The sequence below is a fragment of the Alosa alosa genome, chromosome 3 (assembly GCF_017589495.1).
Source record: "Alosa alosa isolate M-15738 ecotype Scorff River chromosome 3, AALO_Geno_1.1, whole genome shotgun sequence".
NCBI lineage: Eukaryota > Metazoa > Chordata > Actinopteri > Clupeiformes > Clupeidae > Alosa > Alosa alosa.
Window position 1 is genome coordinate 20,357,105 of NC_063191.1, and position 10,160 is coordinate 20,367,264.

Here is a 10,160-nt window from a genome sequence, read left to right on the forward strand (position 1 = left end):
AACAAGGTTTTCATTCAGTTCTCCTCAGCAGGTTGCACATCACTGACCTCACCCCCTTGTTGGCCTCTACAGCTCTGCCTCAAGCTTGGCATGTGGTAACAACTGAATGGAATCAGTGGTTAATGGTAAGTCTGCTTTTGATGTATGGTCTCTTCACATAGTGAGTCACTAACAGTCTATCATAATCAGTAACTGTCACTGAACAAGTTACTGTAAGTATAGAGAGAAGGGTGAGGTGGTGTACCAGTGTGGTAGTTCTACAAATCAGCCACTAGGGAGCAATGCTATTTTGCCACTGCATCCACTTGGCCTCTTCAGGTTTTGGCACTGCTTAGCTGGGTGTTGGCGATTTATGGATCTAGTCAGTAAGGCTCTACGGCGGAAAGGTTAGCTCTGCTCCAGAACATTCTGACATGAATCTCTCCAACCACAAAAGTCAGAGTATTCACTCAATAAAGCAAGTCTGACGCCATAAAGTATTTTTAAGCTCTCGTTTCCCACACCACAGAAGAGGATGAACATGGCTCACAAACAATACAACACATTCTGATTCTCATGGCAGACGCCTAAGGCAGACACTGATGTTAAATGTGTGTGTCTGTGTGTGTGTGTGTGTGTGTGTGTATGTCCCTCTGCTTGGACTTGGATAAATGTTTCATTTGAACAGAACTGAAGTTGAGAAAGTGCCATTTCAATTTTGAGAAAGACTCATTCGAGCAGCAAACAACAAAAAACAAAGCCATGTTCTCTGCTGCCAAGCCGGTCCATTTGTGAAGCATTCAGTGGTTTGGTGTCGCCACTCTCTGGAGAGACCACTGTTGAAATCAGCCTGCTGCAGTCTCCACATTCTGCTGCGCCCCTTTGACAGCCAGAGAATTTGCTCAGCTCTGAAAAATGTGGTTAAACTTTGTGGGGCATATGTGGCCTTGGAGCTGTGGTCCTCCACTATGCATCTCCAGCCGCCGACCCCGGAGCGCAGACCCGACCAGAGGCCTACAGAACCCTGACCTGACCAGAGCAGACTGGAGCGCAGCGGACCGCCTGGGCAGGATGTTGGCTTTTTATAGGGCATTCCACTTTCACCATTTATGCAGCAGTAAATCACCAGAGGAACCTCAGAACAGTCCCCTCCATCCAGCTTGTCAACATGTCTAATGTTGGTGCAGATGCAGGCTTGAGACACGATGGCAGTCTTTGTGAGGAATCTCTTCAAGATGTTAGTAATTTGAACTAAAGTCTATCTATGAAGACGAGGTAATTTTTCTTTATTCTTTTTTCATTATACCTTTCTTTCTTTCTTTCTTTCTTTCCTTTTTTCTTGCGTATTGGATTGCTTACTTAGTTGCTTACTTTCACAGGAATCTTAATCTCTAGAAACAATAGCTATGATTGCATCATAGGGTGCAACACTCAAATCATTGACGTCATAGTGAAACCTGGCCCATTGTGATCAGCAGGGTGTTGATGAGAACACAACTTCAGCGAGCTCTGAAATCAGAAATCAGCAGCCAGTCTGCAGCAGGAGAGTCCGCCCAGTCTCTAGGTGTCACGTGAGGAAGAGGGCAGCGGCTGACACTGCAAATGACATCTGCTGCAAATTAAATCAAATATGTGAGATGACTGGGTTATGTCCATTGTGTTGTTGTGTTGTTCCTTAGAACACCTATCAACTGAAATGAAGCTAATAATTGAATCATTTAATGGCACCAGGAAGAGGATGCTCCTCTGTGTCCTTATTGTGTCTGGTGGCCAAGCCCTCCATGACCCTCATCACATGGTGAAACAGCTGTTTTAGAAAGAGACCAATCTCAGGCCATGAAGGTTATGAACTTTATGTTAAAGAAAAGTTTGTTTGAGATTAAAGGATTTGTTCTGATTGCATTAAGCCTACAAAGCCTCTGCTATTCAGAATCCTCTTACAGAACTGAAATCTGAAAGTTGACTTCAGATTAAAGCCACCCCTTTGATAGGTGAGGAATTGTATAACAACTTATTAACAATTTTTTTATTTAGTGTTTGGTTGCAATGTATCTTGTTTCTCTCTCTTATGTGTGGGCATGTTAGAGGTGGGGGAAATCCAGTCAATTCAATTCCAATATCATGATGTTCTGAAGTTCTGTATCAAATCAGATTATATATTATGAGTAAATATTCTAGCCTATTAATCACCCAGATTTTTTAATGATCACTGAAGCAGTAAGCCTCTAAGAAATCATTTGTTTCTACAGTCCACACTCAGATTAATGTGTTTTGTTGACATTTTTTTAATCACATCACAATGCATCACATATTCATAATGAAGTACTGTGATCGTAATGAGTGACTCAAAAATTCTTATACAATAATAATAATAATAATAATAATAATGTATCATAATACAATGATCATGGGGACTTTTTGTGTTTACTGGTTGTACTGTATTACACATACAATGAAAACATATTGATCAACAATTGAATTCACACAAAATGTGTATGTCTGTGCAAATGCATTGGATGAAATGCATGTTGTGTGAAATACTAGAACAGGAAGTGTCTGTAGATGAGCGTGTTAGAGCGTATTTGTAGGTTGCCTGCTGCGCTGTTCTGTCAGCCCCCCCCGCCCTCCACCAAGTCCCACCTGCCAGTACCCCCCACCCTAAGCCCCATCCGGCTGCAATCTCATTAACACTGCCACCTGCAGCCTCATCCCTCCCTGCCCATCTGCTCCTAATGACCTTTAGGCCCAGTTGGGCTCAGGCTGTGCCTCCGACAAAGCTCCAGAAGCCTCTCAAGATGGGATTTTTTTCATGAGTAAATATAGACATTTCTGGGAAACAATTCTGGGTCTGATATTGCATCAGAACAATCGTTTCTGCTGTTTGAATTTCAAGACTATGATTGTGGCAAACTTTTTAAACAATGGGTTTGGCTTTTCCGTACTTACTGTATGTTGTGACAGGCACACTGCGTGTGGCTGGTTTAAAGAGGAGTTCGGATATTGTAATATTTCTGGTTGGACCATCAGTTAAGTTAGCAGATAAGTGGGCAGCCGTGGCCTACTGGTTAGCGCTTCGGACTTCGAACCCCCGACCAGTAGGAACGGCTGAAGTGCCCTTGAGCACCTAACCCCTCGCTGCTCCCCGAGTGCCGCTGTTGTAGCAGGCAGCTCACTGCGCCGGGATTAGTGTGTGCTTCACCTCACTGTGTGTTCACTGTGTGCTGAGTGTGTTTCACTAATTCACGGATTGGGATAAATGCAGAAACCAAATTTCCCTCACGGGATCAAAAGAGTGTATATACTTATACTTATACTTACAGTTATACCAGTGATTTTGGCACTATAGTCAAATGGACTGATGTTATGTTTCCTGATGCCATGCTCATATTTCTGCTTAGGCACACAGTATGATTACTGCCTGCATATCAAAACCACGAGTACATATCTTGATCAGAAACTCTCTCTCTCTCTCTCTCTCTCTCTCTCCCTCTTTCTCCCATGTCTTCAGTTGGTGAACATGGTCTCATTTTCTTTCCAGCTCACATAGAATCTGGACCACAAGACATGCTTTCTCAGACAGCAGGCAACTGTTCACCAAAAGCTGTGTTGTATCAAATATATGTGTGAATAATAAAAAATGTAGGCGGTGGAGCCCATTGCAGCTGAATAGAACAGCAGAGAAAAAAATATGCTCCATCAGGGAATGTACAGGCTATTGTGCATTTAAGACAAAAAAATGGGAAAGCAATTTACTTCATGTTCTTCCAACAGGTCCCACAAGGCCAGTCTGAGAGTTGACTCAAAAGCAAATTTTTGAACATTTGAAACAGGAAGGGCTGCTTTCCCCTCAGAGCCAAAGCTGGGGGGGAAATCATCCAGATGTTTTCATGAGAAAAAGTCAATAGCCAAATGCTGAAAGCAATCTATTCCTGGTTCAATCACTGAGTTTTGTTAGCTCGGCAGGTCTTTGGAACAATTGAGTTATAGGTGAGACCATGGCTAAATTATCGACACTATTATTTTATTCAATGAAAGGTATATTTGGATAATTTGCTAGTTGCTCCAACTAAAACAACATATTTTGTATTGTGTATTATTTTGATTAAACCTCTCACCCTAACATTATTCATAAAGAACGAAAGACTATCATTTTCACAAATTACTGCTTACAATTACAATAAATTGCTCTCACCAGTTCCCTTCTCTTTCCTCTGTATTTCTCCGTATGTCTAATCTTTTTGTTTTACTTTAATGTCCTCAGGAGGATTTTGGACAAGCTCTTACACGTTCAGATTCCACTGCTTTGTGGGCTACTTGTAATGATATCAGCAAAATAATTGTATACTCCTCATTATAATACTAAACCAGAATGATGACCAATTAACACAAAATATCACATGAAGTCAGGGTTAATGGCTACAAGGTATAACTCCATAAAGAGCATTATCATTCTGATTCTGAATTAAATCCAGAATATCCTGTTGCTGTGTGTACCGCTTTCAGACATTATTTTTTCCAAACTGTGCGCTCATCTGGTCTGCCTCACAGTAATTTCAGGTGAAGGTAAGTGGTACTTATGCAGAAGATGTGCCTTGATAGATAATAGTAGTAATCTTATTTTACTGCAGCAGATGAAGTAAAGGGGATTTCCATTAGGTTAGGTCAAGGCTCCTTCTGCTTGCTCTGATTCATGCCCACCATACTTTCCCAAACGTTTCCTGGTTCATGTGGAGAAAGGAAACTTTGTCATGGTGAATCATCATCTGTGTGGTTGACAACATCTGCAATCCAAACACTGTTTAGTCCACACTAGACACTGCTTTAGACATGGTTTCTGAATGCTTACAAAGATTGTTTGGTGTGACACACAAGCTTCTTTTCACTTGAATGACAGATGTATCAGTGCACTATTGAGAGCAAATTCCTGTCCATTCTTTGGCACTGATTTATTCCCTAGAGTGCAGCATCTGCTGAAGTCAGACCGAGACAGAGCTGGTTGAAACTGCAACGGTACAGTACCATGATCACTGAGAGTAATCAATCACACTCTGTATCTTAGTACTCCTTTTCTGACCACCACTTCCTAATGGTAAATCTGTTGGCCAAAATATTGCATGCTGAAACTTTAGGACTATTGCAGAGTTAGAGTTTGTGCTCTTTTTTCAAAGCACCATGGTCATCATCCATGTTCTAGGCAATGGTGGACTTATACAGTTAATGGAAACTAGGAGAAAGGAAATGTTGAGAGATAAGACCACAAGAGCATTTGAACATTTATGCTTGCTCCCATCTTTTCCATTTGATGCTGACAGACAAACTGGAGCAATCCACACTGATGACACTCACAGAGAATTGAATCAGCAACATGAAGGTACTTTCCCCTATAGAGAAAATGCTGCGCTTAAATAATCTTCCATTTCTGCTGACCTATGCGAGATTGAATGGCAAATGTTTGCCAGGAGCACCAGGTGCCCTATCAGCATGTAGAGGGTTAAAGCAGATCCCTGAGACTCCTGGCGCTTCTCTGGAAACCTGTAGGGCAGATGTGCACGTGGGCTTGTCAGAGAGGTATGCACGAACACACCCTGCTCAGGCAGAGCCAGCTGCACGACCACGGCAGCTCCACCGAGGAGAAGAGGCTCCGCACACACACACATACAAACACACACACAAGTGTGGCACACAGACAGACGGACACCCTCCGTGACACACTCGACTGCCACTGTCCCTCTGAGAGACTCCACACCCTGGGAAATCATGGGGGAGCAGGTAAGACTGGTGCTGTTAGTTTATGGACAGTCAAGTGGCTCTCAACTGATGATTGGACAATAGTGTTAGTCGGACTTGTTTCACAGACACTGCCACTGCAAGTATGTTGGTGGAATAGTAATGGTTTAAGAAACATCAGTTGCTGTTGTTGAATAGGATTGATGCTAACAGTTTTTCAGCAAAATAAGGGTGTGGAAATTAAGATTGTTTACAGGAAATACTTGCTGCGAGCTGACAAACATGAAAGAGCATCCGATATAGCGTATGAAAATCCATTTTACGTTCATTTTTTAAACCAGGGCCTACCCATGCATAATGCCTCCAAGTAGTTATTGCATTTCATTATAGTTTTAGGCCCCTGAAATGAATGGGTTTTTTATGGATTTCCACTTGGAAAAAGAATTACTGGTCACAGCCTGGGTGGCAAATATCAAGATGAATGATGTACAGCCAGAGGAGCTGACTTTAGCTTTTCAAGGAGAGGAGAGAGGAGGATGTGCACTTGAGAGGAATAAATCACAAACAGCTTTGGGCAAGTTGTTTCTTGCATGAGCAAACAGTCGACTAATAGCTTACTAAAAGGTAGAGGCAGGGGCTGTTGCCTGCCTCACTGCTTAACAGGCCTGCTTAGCAAACTTTAGACATGTATAGTGTGCATTCGCTAAAGCACTGTTAAATAAAACACAGCGCTATGGTTTGGGGAAAGCAGAACATCAGGGCCTTCCACTCTGTTTATCATAACTCTTCCATTTAGTGAGATGATTGATTGGTGTCATACATGTTGGGACTTGTGAGTGAAGGGAAGTCCATGAGTGTTTTTCTGTTTGGTCCTCCTAAGATGTCTGAGTGATGTAGGGAGTGAGATGTTGTGCATTAGACCATAAAACATCAGCTCCTGCATTTTTCTACCTTCTTTGAATCCGACGCCTGGACTAAAAATCAGACTTCTGTAATCTAGATTTGGGATGAGTGCTGATGTGGCAAAGTTAAAGCAACACCAAAGCACTTTTCCTCTGCCGCACGCACGTAATTTGATTATTCAGCACCGGCTTTGCAAATAACGATGTCCACAGACACGGTAGAGTATGTTGCATGATTTTATGAAAGTATGATGTATTGCGGCATCAGAAGCAGTTAAAATTTGTAGTTTCTTATGTCTCATTCCATCAAACTACAGATCCGCTACCCAATCTGGCAAACTTGCATAGTGCGGTTATAGCCGATAGAGGGTGTTGCTTTAAATGCTTGAATGTCTTCCTCCCTAAGGGTTAACTGGATTTGATCCAAGCTTTGGGATTACCTGGTTTACCTGGATTACCAGACACCCCAACTCATATCCATTGAAATGGCAAAACAAGAACTCAATCCAGAGAGGGATATTTACTGGATATTTATTGAACTGAGGCGTTACCATCTTTATTATACAGTATCTAAACTATGCGCAAGCACAGTACTAGGCAACACCCCCTACCACCTCCTGTAAAGACTAGTCTCTGAAGCAACACAGAAAATAATAATAAATAATGCAAAGGCATTTTTATGACTAGCGAATGCATGCCCTGGCAATGATAAGACATTCAGTTTCAACATGATTAGCTTCAGGTTCATGACAACACTGGTATCTTAAGAGAACAGGCATGAGGTGTTTTAGTAAAGATAACTATTGGAAGTGCTGTGGTAAAGGAAGTACAGCCCACACCTGTCACAGAGCTGGTGCTTGCAGATGTACACTGCCTAGGTTCTGACAGTATTTTGTACCATCTGTGTTTTTGAATCAGCGCAGTTCTTGCACCATACAGATGGATGGAGCATGGAGACACTTTGAGCCCTTGGTTTAAAAGCCTTCATGACAGAGAGCCTGTTTCCCAAGAAAATCTCTCAGATATGGAAAGACTCTGAAACCATAGCTCATACATGCTTTACGTCTTACTTGACATCACTTCATCTCTTCAATCTTGAGGAATGGATAAATAGTGTTTTCCAAACACGATACCAGAAGACTCATGGTTCTGTTTGTGCCAAAAGAATATTAACTGTGTGTGAGAGTGCGTGAGGCAGAATCTCTGATGGGTTGTTTTCTTGGTAATATTTGACTTGATGAAGTATGACTGAGCAGTATAGCCAAGACATACTGCTAATACTGGATATTGTTGTGACTGTTTATAGAGACGGCATGCAGATCTGGTATGTAATATATTGTGAGTAGGTAAGAAACAGATCCTGAGTTGGTTGAGGGCAGTTTATCATGTATGCAGTATGCTAGACTAATACTGTTCATTTGATGTAAAGTCAAACCATTCCTTTTCATTGAAAGTCAAATCATTCTGTTCACTCGCAGGACTTCATTTTGCACTAAATCTGCAGTGTGCTCTTTGACAGGCTGAGGCCTCATTAACATCTAGCATTGTGACGTCCCCACAGATTTCAATAAATCCATCACAATCTGGAAGCAATTAAAATGTCTCAACCAGCAGCATGTGAAGAATTTACCATTAACCAACAAAAGACAGATGCATTTTTCTGGACACAAACATTAAGTCAGACGTTTCTTGGCTGTTATTTATGGGAGAACCAAAATAATGCATGATCTGATGTTCTAGATGTCATTCCACCGTTCTTTGAATTGTTAGAGTGATAGTCCTTGTCGTCAGTCCTGAGTCCAAGCAGATCGTAAATGCTGATTTTATTTTCAATTTGATGATCAGTTTTACACAGTTGGTAATGTTTTCTAGTGGGATATTTTTGAATTACGCATTTGCTTGTAAACTCCCATTTAATTTGTTGCTGCATATACGTACACTGACTGAAAACATATCAAAATTGATATTTTGTGAGCAACTGATTTCTGTGTACATGTGTATGTATATTTGAGATGATGGTGATGCTGATGGTGTCCCGGGAGTCCTATAACTTGCCCTTAAAAGGCCACCATCAGGGAAGGTCAGGGAGGTCCCTGATAATCCTCCTTGAATCCCCCACTGCCCAAACACTTTCAAATGTGGGATAGAATCTCCTGCCAAGAGGGTAGAGTATTCCCCTGTCATCTGTGCTCTTCATCCCTACCAGCCATATAGTCTTTAGGCTCCTTCGCAGCCACACTTCCAGGCAGCAAGTATGCAAGGCCCCAGGGGATGAAAACCTGACTCTCTGAAGTCTGATCCTCTACTGGAAATGCCAGTAAAAGTATTTATGATGGACCAACACAATTGTTCATTCCAAATGTCTGGGTGTGTTTTCAATTACAATAATAGTGTGGCTATAAAACTGTAATATTTCAATATAATGACTAGAGACATTGTTTAGTTATTTGTTGATCTATTTACTCAAAAAGTTGAACATCTAGATGTTCACACTGGATTTTTTCCATTGAAATGCAGCCATTTTGGATTTTTTTTCTAGTGATACTCCTGTAGTTTTCGCTGTCCATTTGGGTAATGAGTGTATCAGTCTCTTTGCTTTCTGCTTTGAGCTCTTGCTCCATGATCAGCCCAGTCAGTATCGATCAGAGTTGTTTGCTGTTTCTCTGGAGATGGGACGGGAGGGTTCTGGCATCTGAAACCTAAGGGCCGGCTGTGTTGGCAGACTTAGGTACTCCATGTTCCAACAGCAAAGGAATCAGTTCTAGGTCAGCGCTCACTGGAGCCTCATTCTGGAGAGTGACCTGGTGTTAATGCAAGCTAATTATAGGGAAGTATAGATTTTGTGGAGATGATATGGATCATATAGCGAGTTCACCGTATAGCAGATATAGTATGCTGGAAAAGCTCTCCACTCCCACTCTAGTGGAAAGAATCCCAATCATGTGCCTGACCTAATTCACTAGAAAGTAAGAGAAATCTCCTCATTTGACAAATATTCGTGAATATAAATGGCACATTAATCTCCTGATACTCCCCATGGGTGGTCTGATGTCCACACTCGGTGATTATTCCCGTTTCCATTAATCCGTACCTTCCGGCCACTCAGCAGCCGAGCGGAGTCGCCCGTTCTCCTCTCGTGCCGCCTGGTCTTGGTGCAGCCCATCAGCTCTCCTCCTGCTCCTCTCCTCCTGCTCCTCTCCTCCTGCCCCTCTCCTTCTGCTCTTCTCCTCCTGCTCCTCTCCTCCTGCTCCAGCCAGCCGGTCCAGGCCCAGCACTGACGGGAGCCTCTGCACCACACATGGGGCCCAGCAGTGCGGCGGGGAAGCCCCTCCGACCGACCCCATCTGGCCACGCAGCCTGGTTATCTGGGCCGCCTCATCACAATCGGCTCCCTAAGGCCCCCCCCACACACACACACACACACACACCACCACCACCACCACCTCCCCACCTCCCCACCTCCCTCCAGCTCCCTCTGTCTTTGTTCCCCAATTTGCTGGGCTTTTGTTTTTTTCAGGGCGAGGGGAGCGGGGCGTGTCAGGGCCCAAAGTG